General features: G+C 45.1%; 1 protein-coding gene across 16 annotated transcripts in view; it reads left to right on the top strand.

Moving 5' to 3' along the window:
- Positions 1-12,777, top strand: part of dock3 (dedicator of cytokinesis 3) — a 939,092-nt gene that overhangs the window by 140,163 nt on the left and 786,152 nt on the right. The gene's annotated exons all lie outside the window — the stretch shown is intronic.

Below are 12,777 nucleotides of genomic sequence, written 5' to 3'. Positions count from 1 at the left end.
TGGACTAAGTCGTGGGCCAAACTAAATATTTATTGAAAATTTTCAACAACATCTGCATGTTTTCTCTTCTTTCAACATATGTAATGTTAAACTTTTTCTTATTAAAATAAATGTTTAATAATAGTTTTGGTTAAACTCTTTCCAGAAGAAGCATTAACAAATGAGAAATAAAATATTCAATAAATAATATTTCTCTATAGCCTTTAAGCTCCTTTTAAATGTTTTTTTTTCACAAGCCAACAAGTCAAAAAAAACAACTTGCTTCAATGAAAATCCAATCTTTCAACTATGAACAGTCCAAAGTTAACCAAAGAAAATATTAATCCAAGCTTAGCTTGCTACACTGTGATTTACTCTGATGCACCTGGGTCTAAACCAGATTCTTGGCATCTCTTCTTAGATGCAAGTTCATCAAACTCTGAGGTCAGAGTTTGCCTCCCACCTGTCTTGAAAGGTCCTGTTTTCTGTCTTTTGTTTGGCCATTTTTCGTAAGGGGTTTATTACATGTGAGTTGGGCGACAGGTCGCAGATGCTAATGAAAGTAAAGAGAGGAGGTGGGGGCAATTGACGGGGTGGCGCCAACGCATTTGCAAAGCATTCTGGGATTTGTAGTATCAGCTGTGCATGCGCTATACTGGCGCGGTGGCCAGCGGGCCAGCTCTAATACATATTTGATATGATCTTGCGGGCCAAATATAATTATATCATGGGCCAAATTTGGCCCGCGGCCTGAGTTTGACATGTGTGTCCTGAGGGTTTCTACAGGTAGAGTAAAAGAGAGAAAAAATAGTAAGGGACAACATTGGTCCCCTTGAAGATCAGAGTGGTCGGCTTTGTATGGAGCCAAAAGAGATGTGAGGGGTCTTAAATGTTTTTTTTTCATCGGTATTCACTCAGGAAAAGGGCACAGAGTTGTGGGAAGTAAGGAAAACAAGCAGTGAGGTCATTGAATCTATGCAGATTAAAGAGTCCTTAGTCACAGGTGTGGTGCCAGAGGAGTGTAGGGTAGCTCATGTTATTCCGTTGTTTAAAGTATTTCAAGCTCCCATTTTAGTAAAATGGGATTATCACTATAAAGGATAGTATAGACAGGAGGAACTGAATGGTCACAGTTAGCATTTAACATTTCACACAAGCACCATCACAACATAAGCTAGAGCCCAGCGGCTATTCGATACATTGGAAGAACTGAGTGAAGACTTGTCTCTGTCTATTCCAGATTCGATACATTTGCAAAGACATTGTGATTTTGCAAGGGAGAACCATACTGATGCTGAAGAGAAAATACTTTTTTAAAGGAGCTCTTGTGGCCAACCACTTTTTATGGAGTTCAGAGCGAAGTATTTTCTGTGAATGACTGGACCTTTTCGGTGGATTGACCTGTGCCAGGAGGGTCTTTTGGGAAGCAAAGTGCTTCATTTTGATTGTGACTAATAGTGAAGGTCACTTGGAGAGACTGCTTCATTTTGAGTGTGACTAACAGTGAAGGTTGTGGTGTAATGTTATTAGTTTGGCATTTGACCTGTTGATGATGTAACGGGGCGAGCTTCAGTATTGAGTCCACCAAAGCTAACCAAGTGAATACACTCGTATATTGCATGGTGGACGAGACTGATGACGTGTTGCGAGGTCTGGATTTAACGAGCAAGCAGCATCAGCATTATAATGCAGTAAGGAAAGGTTTCGACACATATTTCATTCCAAAGAAAAACGTGATATATGAACAGGTCAAGTTTAACAAGAGAGTACAACTGTCTACAGAGTCAGTGGACTCATTCATCACAACGTTGTATGTACTGTCAGAGAACTGTGAGTATGGAGATCTGCATGATGAACCTTTGAGGGACAGATTAGTAGTGGGTCTTAGAGATTCATCACTGTCAAAGAGGATGCAACTTGATAAAGACCTCACCCTCACAAAAGCTATCACAATGGCTAGACAGTCAGGAAATAAAGCAGCAACAGACTGACTTGAGAGGAGAAATGAGCGCTAGTAAAGTACAATGAATGCAGTGCACATAAAGAGGGGAAAACTGCACCAATAGAAAGCCAAGGAACAGACACAAGGACAAGCAACATTAAGAAAACAAAGCAGAGCAAGGTGGACCACAGAGCATGCCCCAAATGTGGTAAATCACCTTTCCACTCAGCATTTCAGTGCCCAGCCAAGAGTGCAGAATGCAACAACTGTGGTAAACAAGGACTTTATGGAAAAGTCTGTAGGTCAACCAGCACAGTGAATGAGGTTGCAGAGGATGTGGATGGACTGTTTCTAAGAGAGGTGACTTCCATTGAGGAACCATGACTTCAGCATAGGAGGCAGTAAGGTAACCTTCAAAATTGCCACTGGGGACGATGTTACAACCATTCCTGAGTAGGTGTTCAAAAGAGTCATACACGGAGAAGGTAAGCTAGATAAATCTCAGAAACTTCTCTATGGTCTAGGAAGAGTGAAACTGATAGTCCTGGGGTCAGCTACTGAAACACTCTCATACACAGAGGAAGTCTTTGTAGTGAGAGATCTACAGGTGGTGCTATTGATCAGACCAGCCTCAGTGAGACTCAAACTAGTAGTCACAGTTAATACCATAGACCAAGAGACAGTCAGATATACATATCCTAAACTCTGTGAGGGACTCAGGCTGGTTCAGAAGCCTTGCATCATTAAACTCCAACCCGAAAATAAGCTATTTTCTCTTAAAATGCCAGGACAGGTCCCATTGCCACACATGGGCAAAGTGAAGAAAGAGCTGGAGAGAATGGTAAAACTAGGGGTAATCAGTTGCATGGAGGAACCGACAGATTAGTGTTGTGGCTTGGTGGTAGCCCCAAAAAAGAACAAAGAAGACGTCCTCATTTGTGTGGATTTGACTCCCCTAAATGGGTCAATGTGCCGTCAAAAGTTTATCCTCCCTTTGGTAGACCAAGCTTTAGGCATGTTCACAGATGCACAGTATTTCACTAAGCTGGATGCGAACATAAGCTTTTGGCAGATTCTCGGCTAAAGTATCAGCTCTCTGTACCACCTTTATGATGCCATTCTGGTGTTACTATTTTAACCGCCACCCTTTTGGTATCTCATCTGCCCCAGAACACTTCCAGAACAGGATGGTGATCAAGGTTACTGCAAACTTGGAAATGATTGTCTGCCACATGGATGATATCCTCTGTAGTGTAAATAAAAGCTCACACTCGACTGGAGGGAGAACTAACACTTTTATTAGCTTACAATACAGGTAGGGTTCATGAACAAGCTTCAGAGAGGTTCAGGGTGTAGGCGGGAAACCAGGTTTATAAATGGGCTTCCGGGGGGACGAGCCAGGGGCAGTCATCAGTACATGACACTTCTAGTGAATTCCAGTTCACTACATTCACCCCTTCCTTCAGAATTAAAGGTCTGTGGATGAAGAAAACAAGGATCAGAAACCAGTAATTGACACAGAAGAGAAGTATTTACAATACTATTTACAGATTCAAGTGGTCCGGGGGTATGGAGATCTTGGTGGGGGACCTTGGACTCCTTGAGTCTCCTGATGGAAGGGTAGTGGGCTGGGGCTCCGGTTGGATGATAGAGAGGGGTCACTCTCCTCCTGAATCAGGTCCCCTGAGGCCCTGGGCAGTGGTGGGGAAAAAGAGCTAGGTAGCTCGTGGGGCACCTGAGGCAATGTGGGGTGGCATGGAGCAATTTCAACCTTTCCACCAGGGAGTCGGTCTTGTTTCTCCTCACGTGCTTCTTGAGAAGGACCAGAGCAGGACTAGTGAGCCAGGCTGGGAGTGTAGTCCTTGATGCCGACCTTCTATCAAATGTAAACATGAGCTCATGAGGAGTAGCATTGGTCGCAGTGCAGAGTAACGCAGTCGGGGGAGGCAGCCGGGCAGCTGAGGGACCGACGGTCGGGAGAGGCGGCCAAGGGACCAGCGGTTGGGAGAGGCGGCCGAGGGACCGGCGTTCGGGGGAGATAGCTGGGCGACTGGAGGAGGGTGGGGGTGGATACGGCAGGACAATTCAAGTGTGCTTTACGAAATCTGGAAAAATCCATAATTCAGAACACACTGTCCCCCAAGGGTTCTGGATAAAGGATCGTGTACCTGTAACTGGTAGTACTGCTGGATGCGATGCCCCTCACCAGCAGGTATTGACGCAGCTTGTCGCTCATGAAGGCTGACCCCCGGTCGCTATGAATATAGCTGAGATACCCAAACAGGGTGAAGAGTCTAGGGCCTTCATAACAGACGAGACGGACGTGTCTGGGTACAGGATGGCGAACGGGAAGTGGAAGTATTCATCGATAACCGAGAGAAAATAGGTGTTCCTGTTTGTGAAGGGAGAGGTCCCTCAAAATTGACACTGAGCTGTTCGAAGGGTCTGGATGATTTAATCAGGTGTGCTTTCGCGGGATGAATAAAGTGCGGCTTGCACTCAGCACAGACCTGGCATGACCTGACGTCTTCTATTGTGTAGGGCAAATTGCGGGACTTAACAAAATGAGCCATGCTCTGGATGGCAGAGCTCATTGTGTTTGGTCCGCAGTTGGCTGGTGTGTGCAGAGGCACAGCATCTCCTGGACAAGGCATCTGGAGGGTTGGAAATGGCAGGTGGAGAGTTCAATCCTCTACCTAGCAATTTTGTCATTCTTGATTTTTTTCCCCTCATAGCATTGCTGAACAGAGTGCTGGTCCATGAAGAGCGTAAATCTTCTACCAGCCAGGTAGTGCCTCCAGTGCCTTATGGCTTCTACAATGGCCTGAGCCTCCTTTTCCACAGACTGGTTCTGGAGCTCATGGCTTTGAAGCATCTTTGAGAAAAAGGCAACTGGCCTGCCTGCCTGATTGAGAGTACCAGCCAGGGCTACGTCTGAAGTGTCACTTTCCATTTGGAAAGGTACATTCTCATCTACCATGTGCATGGCAGCTTTCACAATGCAACTTCAGAGGTAATGAAAAGCTGTCTGGGCTTCGGCTGAAAGGGGGAAAGTGGTAGCCTTTAAGAGGGGACAAATCTTGTCGGTGTATTCAGAGACCCACTGGGTGTAATATGAGAAAAACTCCAGGCATCTCCTCAAAGCCTTTTGGTTCCAGGGAGCGGAAGCTCTAATAGGCCAATGATGCCATTCTCCACCATGTAGCCAAGAATAGCCAGTTGTGTAGTCCTCAATACACATTTGTCAGAATTGTAGGTGAGTTTCAGGACTTTCACCGCGTGGAGAAAACTCTGGAGATTGGCATCATGGTCTTCCACAGTGTGGCCACAGATGGTGACATTGTCGATGTAGGGGAAGGTTGCCTTCAACCCATTCTCCTCCACCATCCTGTCCATCTGCTGCTGGAAAATAGACACCCCATTGGTAATACTGAAAGGGACCCTCCGGAACTGATAGAGTCTACTGTTATCCTCAAATGCTGTGTATGGGTGGTCCTTGGAGTGGATTGGCAGCTGGTGATAGGCAGTTTTCTGGTCGATGGTCGAATAGACCTGATACTGCACAATATCATTCACCATATCCAAAATGCGAGGGAGGGGGTAAGCGTCCAGGAGTGTGTATCTATTAATTATTTGGCTATAATCAGTCACTAACCTGGACTTGTTTTCCCCCTTTACTACCACAGCTTGTGCTCTCCACGGGCTGATGTTCACCGTGGAGAAGCTGCAAGTGGGTTTTGCTTTTGAGGGCCCTCCGTTCCGAACCATTACCAGGGAAAGGGGGCCAGAAATATCCAAGGTCACACTTTTAAGGTGACACAGTAAGTTCAGACCCAACAATACTGGCGCACACAATTCATCTAAAATGTACATGCAAAATTTACAAAATTCCCCACCTTCCATCGACAGATGAACTATACAATGTTTCTGTACCCATGCTGAATAGGACTGAGACGCTAGGAAGATTCGGTAATTAGAGGGGTACATTTTTAATTATATTTTTGTACAGTCCGTGAGTCTATGAAACTTTCCATAGAGCCCGTGTCAATCAGGGACTTGGTCAAATGTCCATTTACCTTCACTGTCCCCATCAAGTTGCTAAGCTGGTGAAGTCCATTCTGGTCAAGAACCTGCGATGCAGGTTGCTGGAGATGCCATGCTCTTCCCTCAAGAGTCCCACTCCGTCCTGAGTCAACCTGTGCAGGTAAGATGGCGCCGACCTCGTGGCACGGCAAGATGACCACCCTACTTCCTCCTCCTCTGATGATGATGGCGCTGAATTCAAAATCAGGCCATTGCAAGATGGCTACCGAGCCTTTTTACGCTATTTCCGTAGGGCGTGGGTTGTGCAGCAGCTGATCTCGGGCGAGTCTGGCGTAGATGATTTGTGGCTGGAATCGGATCCGGGAGCAGTACAGGCCATGGACTTCCCCGGACCTCCCTTCACATGGCAGACCCTCGCCCAATGTCCCTTCTTCCTACAGCTGGAGCACATCGAGTCTTTGGCCGGGCAGCATGGATGAGGGTACTGTCCCTTTCCAACGTAAAAATACTCCTGGGCTCGGGAAGCGGCAGCCGTTAGAGCGGGAGCAGCCGGTCCTCGGAGGAGCTCATCCGAAAGTGTGAGTTTGCTGGCCACCCAATCGTCATTCTCGAGACTGGCCTGTTCCAGTGATTTGGCCAGCTCAATGTGGTTAGCGAGGTCCTTCCTTCCCAACTTGATCAGTTGCTGCCTTACATACCTCAAGCGGACCCCTGCGACCAAGGTGTCCTGGACCTGTTCATCTTCCCGGACGCAGCCCGAAGTGGCCTCATACCTGCACTTCCTAGCCAGCATCTGCAGATCCAGCAGGTAATTGTCGATCAACTCTCTGGGCCGTTGGAGGCATAGGGCGAGCCAGTACCTCGCTAGGACCTTGTTCAGAGCCTTCATGTAGCGGGTCTTCAGTGCCTCGATGATGGCCTCGTACGTCGGACAGTCTCAGACAATTGCATACCCTTCCGTCTCTACCCTTGAGATGAGCGCTGACCTCTGGAACTCATCTGTATGGAAGACATCCCTGGTCACGTTCAGGTAGGCCTGGAAGCAGTGTAGCCAATATGCAATCTCCTCAGCCGCGTCGGGGGACTGGGGAGGTTTATCAACAGCATACTGGGCTTGAGCAACGCCTCCATCCTTGTTTGTAAGCTAATAAAATTGTTGTGTAAATAAAAGTTCACACTTGACTGGAGGGAGAACTAACTTTTATTAGCTTACAATACAGGCAGGGTTCATGAACAGGCTTCAGAGGGGTTCAGGATTTAGGTGGGAAACCAGGGTTATCTACGGGCTCTCAGGGAGGAGCTGGGAGGTGAGGCCAGTCATCAGTATAGGACACTTCTAGTGAATCCCAGTTCACTTCATCCACATCTGGGAGACTACAAAGGACCACCACAACACCAGGGATAAAGCTGACCTGGAGTGAGCAGAAAAAACAGGAGTCACTCTCAACATGTCTAAATGTGAGTTTGGGAAAAGAGAGGTTAAATTTCTTGGCTACATCATCTCAGCTGACGTTTCTTGGCTACATCATCTCAGCTGACAGCATGAGGCTAGACCCAGATAAAACAAGAGCTGCGCAGATCATGAAAGAGCCAGTGAACACAAGTGAGTTCAGGAGCTTCCTTCGTATGGTGAATTAGTTACGGAAGTTCATATCAAATCTGGCTGAAAAGGGCAAACCAGTGAGAGATGTGCTGTCCAAAAAGAACTTGTGGTGCTGGGGTCATGAGCAACAGAGGACATTTTTCAGCCTCAAGTGTGAGCTCTCATCTGCACTGGACCTTCAGCTGTACGACTCTTAACAACCAACTGAGAATATCAGCTGAGTCCTCGTCTATGGGCTAAGAACAGTGATGCTATGAAAGGATGGATACATTTGGTCACCAGTTGCTTATGCTTCCAGGTCGTTCACAGACAGAGCAGCGACTTGCTCAACTGAAAAAGGAAATGCTAGCACTGACCTTGGCCTGTGAAAGATTTAGTGATTTCATCCATGGACGACATTTCAAGCTGGAAATGGACCACAAACCTCTTGTGAGACTACTAGATGGGCTGGCTTTGGACTCGCTGCCACCTCGGATACAAAGGTTCAGGATGCGCTTTATAAGGTACTCTTACCTGATCTTACACACATCTGGAAAAAGCCTCACGACAGCTGACACACTCTCTTGTTCCCCACTCAAAGATGGTGCCACACTTGCTGACAGTGGCCTCATGGAAGATGCTAATATCTACATTAAGTCTGTGCTGGACAATCTCTCGACAAGTGAGCAGCTGTGTGCCAACATTGTTTGCACACAAGTCATAAGATACTGTGTTGAGGGTTGGCCAGACAGGAAACAGCTACAGAGACCAGTCAAATGCTACTGACATGAGAGGGCAGTTCTAAGGGTGCATGATGGACTCCTCCTGTGTGGCATAAGGTTAGCTATTCCTGCTAACATGAGAAATTATGTACTTGAGAAAATACACGAGGGCCACCAGGGGTAGTAAAGTGCAGGGAACGTGCCAGTCAGACTGGTGGCCTGAACTAAGCAGTCAGATTAGTGAGCTCCTCCTTAAATGTAGAGAATGTATTAAGGAAAAGGCAAAATCAAAAGAACCTCTAATGCCAACCAAACTTCCAGACAGACCCTGTGTGATAGTACAGATTCTATCACCAATGTGCATATGTACCCAACTGCGCTGGGTAGGTCACGTCTCCAGAATGGAGGACCATCGCCTTCCCAAGATCGTGTTATATGGCGAGCTCTCCACTGGCCACTGTGACAGAGGTGCACCAAAGAAGAGGTACAAGGACTGCCTAAAGAAATCTCTTGGTGCCTGCCACATTGACCACCGCCAGTGGGCTGATAACGCCTCAAACTGTGCATTTTGGCGCCTCACAGTTCGGCAGGCAGCAACCTCCTTTGAAGAAGACCGCAGAGCCCACCTCACTGACAAAAGACAAAGGAGGAAAAACCCAACACCCAACCCCAACCCACCAATTTTCCCTTGCCACCGCTGCAACCGTGTCTGCCTGTCCTGCATCGGACTTGTCAGCCACAAACGAGCCTGCAGCTGACGTGGACATTACCCCTCCATAAATCTTCGTCCGCGAAGCCAAGCCAAAGAAGAAAGAAGAAGAAGTGTAGGATGACTGTGATTGGCTGAGAGTGTAGCCACACCTACTGTGTTAAGCCACAATCGTAAAGGATTGCTCCTAGCCAGACCAGGTCATTCTGGACTGGTCGACCTACTTGTGATATGCTCCAGTCCTTTAGTTGATAAAAGTATTGGTTTGGATCAACAAGTCTTTGGTTCTTTCGGCGCACACTACATCCTGGCAAAAATTAGGTGCAGATCTATTCACTCTCAGAGAGTGTACACATTTGCTAGTGGTGGACTATTTCTCTAGATATATAGAAATAGCGCAGCTCAGTCCAACAAAGTCCACAGATGTAATTGTTCATCTGAACTCTATTGTTCGTATGGCATGGCATCCCAGAGACATTCGTAAGTGACAATGGAAATTGTCTGGGCACGAAATGAATGACTTTGCAGCTGATTATGGCTTTGAGCATTTAACCAACAGCCCTAAATATCCCAGAGTAATGGCAAGGCAGAACACGCTGTACAAACTGTTAAAAACTTAAAGAAGCCAGGAATCCCTATTGTGCCTTACTACAGAGCCACACTTCTGAGCGCCAGCTACAGTCCTGCCCAGTTACTCATAAGACTCATCGCACCACATTACCTACCCTTCCAGATAGGTTGAAGTTGGCTCTCCCAGACCTGCTACAACTCCATCAAAAGGGGAGAGAGAAAAGATGGATGGATGTAAAACATTTCATTAAGAGACACAGAACAAGCAACCTTGCAAAGCTGTCACCTGGAGACCATGTTTGGATCCCAGGTGCAAGAGCACAAGGCACACCACAGCCCACAGTTTTAACTGGTCAGCAGATCCCAAGGAACACTGCGGAGGAATCATCACCATCTTGTGTCTATACTAGTACCAGAATCTCAGGGCGAGAATCTACAGGAGCATTTGCTGGAAGTGGACACTTCTGCAAAAGCAGGTTCAGGGACTCTTGTCAGCAACAACAAAATCTCAGAGTGTGCCTGACATCATGAGAACAAGGTCAGGTAGAGAATTATAAAACCACAGAGACTTAATATGTGAGAGCTGTAAAAAAAAGTTTAAAGGAAATATGTATTGTGAACGTTTTTCGTGTAAATTGAAGTGAGCAGAAGGCACAGTTAAGGTTAATTTTGAACTTAAAGTAAGGGGGAATGTGGTGTAATGTTATTAGTTTGGCATTTGACCTGTTGATGATGTCATGGGCCAGGCTTCAGTATTGTGTTTGTTCCGGGTCAGATGGGGTGATGCAGCAAAGGAAGGGCCCTGAATGAAAAGTGTACTGCAGGGTTGTTTTCAGTAAAGGTTCTGAATGCAAAGCTCAAAGAGGTCTTTATTGCATGTCTGTGAACCCAACACATCAAAAGTCACTTGGAGAGACCGGTACCAGAGTCTTGGAAGCTTCATAGAGGCTGCCCAGTTCAAGTCTTGCCTACAAAAGGATCAAGAATGTTATGACCACAGCTTGTATTGATGGACATTTCTTCAAAGGCAACACAAGAAGAATTTGTGAGTTTGTAGCAGCTATAACTCCAGTCTCCCCATCAGTTCATCATTCATTTTGGGCATCAAATTTCAAAGGCCTACGCTTCAACAATGAATTTGAAAGGCTGAACTTTGAAGTAACCCTCTAGATTTTGGCCTGGACTGTAATGGTTTGGATATATCGCACACATACACCAGTACACCTGCACATAGTTGGGGATAGATTTAGTGTTAAGGATAGTTTAAAAGTTCAGACAATAGTTTAAGAGACTCAAATAATTTAATACCTTGACTCTGGGAAATAAGATCGTGGATACCTGGTGCCAGAGGGGGATCAGGTGTATCGAAGATTGTTACCAGGTGGGGGAGGGGGGCACCTTATGTTATTTGAGCAATTGAGAAACAAGTGTGATTTGTCCAACAGAACATTCTTCTGCTATTTGCAAATAAGATATTTTCTGAGAGTAAAATACCCTGCCTGAATGTAGTGACATGGAGATTCTAATTCGAAAGGGGAATGTGTTTAAAAATGTATCATGTATTCCAAAATGAGGGTCCGAAACTGGGCCTACAGATTGAGGGAGAGATGGGAGTCAGACCTGAGTACAACAATTAATGAAGAATGGTGGCAGAACCTGAGTCTGGACAGTGTGATGGGGGTTGTCAACACCAGATACAGGATGGTGCAGTATAACTTCCTGCACCAGTTGTACCTTATACCTCAGAAACTACACAGATCAAAGTCTGAAATTTCAGAAATGCGTTTCAGATGTGCTGTGGAGGTCGGAACTTTTGTCCACTCTACCTGGCTGTGCTCAAAAGTGAGAACCTTTTGGGAAGACCTAAGGGATATTCTAAAAAAAATTACAAGAGTGGATTTTCCACAGGATCTGGAGCTGTTCCTCTTAGGGGATATTGGAGAAGTACAGTTTAGACTGACTAAATTCCAAATTTTGTTTGTGGAGGTCACTTTGGCAGTAGCCAGAAAGTGTATAATGGTTTTGTGCATTCCCCTGGAGAAAATCACATATAACCTACAGAGGAAACATGGCATATTCGTTAGAATATTGCAACCTTATTTGCAGTACATTGGTTCTCAGATAGATTGATTTTTTTTTCCCCCCTTTTAAATAGGGATAAGGTTACATTATCCCAGTATGGCCCAAGGTGTGATTTTTTTTTTGTTTGTAATTCTTTATTTTTCGCGCTATGAACCATATCAACCAAAATATTTACAGACGTATATCTTTAAATATTCACAATGACATTTTCTCTCTTTTCTCCCCCTTCCCACCCACTCCAAAACCAATAAATATTGAACATATAAAATACAATAAAACAACAACTTTATACAAAAGAAAAACAAACAAGAAAGACGTGTCATCTACTTATACACATTAAATCTGATCGTGTTTATCTTCTTATCATTTTAGCCCAAGGTGTGATTACTGATATAGGACTTGGTGCAGATGACATACCTACCCTTTTCTTTTCAAGTCCTTAGTTTTCTTTTTCTTTTGAGTTTCTTTTCATTATAGGTCTTGATAGGGGTCGTGTGCCCCACGATGGGTGGGATTGAGATAACTTTTTGGAATGTATTACTGTGGTGGGGGAGTTAGGACAAATACAGTCTTTGGGTGTGCATATGTACATGAATGGCTTTGTTTATTGGATTTTCTAAATCTGTGAAAACTAAAATAAAATATTAAAGAATCACTATAATTTAAGAGTTAGAATAAAATTACTGTTTTAAAACTAAACACTGTCGGTTTCATTGTTCTATTGCTGCTCATTAACGCGTGGTTCGTAACAAAAAATGGCTCTGAAAGTAACTCTGGAAATTATAAGCCATTGATCCTGATGTCAGTGGTAGGTAAATTATTGGAAAGTGTTCTAAGAGATTGGATATGCAATTATTTGGTTAGCCAAGGACTGATTAGGGATAGCCAACATGATTTTGTGTGTGGTAGAGAGTTTTTTCGAGGAGGTTACTGGGAAAGTTGATGAAGGAATGGCTGTGGATATTGACAACATGGATTTTAATAAGGCCTTTGACAAGGACCTGTGTGGGAGGTTAATCAGGAAGGTTCAGATGCTAGGTATTCATGGTGAAGTGGTGAACTGGATTCGACAGTGGCTGGAAAGAAAAAACCAGAGAGTGGTGGATAATTGCTTCTCAGACTTGGAGGCCTGTGAATAGTGGTGTGA

The sequence above is a fragment of the Narcine bancroftii genome, chromosome 5, assembly GCF_036971445.1.
Source record: "Narcine bancroftii isolate sNarBan1 chromosome 5, sNarBan1.hap1, whole genome shotgun sequence".
NCBI classification, from domain to species: domain Eukaryota; kingdom Metazoa; phylum Chordata; class Chondrichthyes; order Torpediniformes; family Narcinidae; genus Narcine; species Narcine bancroftii.
Note: the sequence above shows the minus strand (reverse complement) of the source record. Positions and strands in the feature narration are given on the sequence as shown.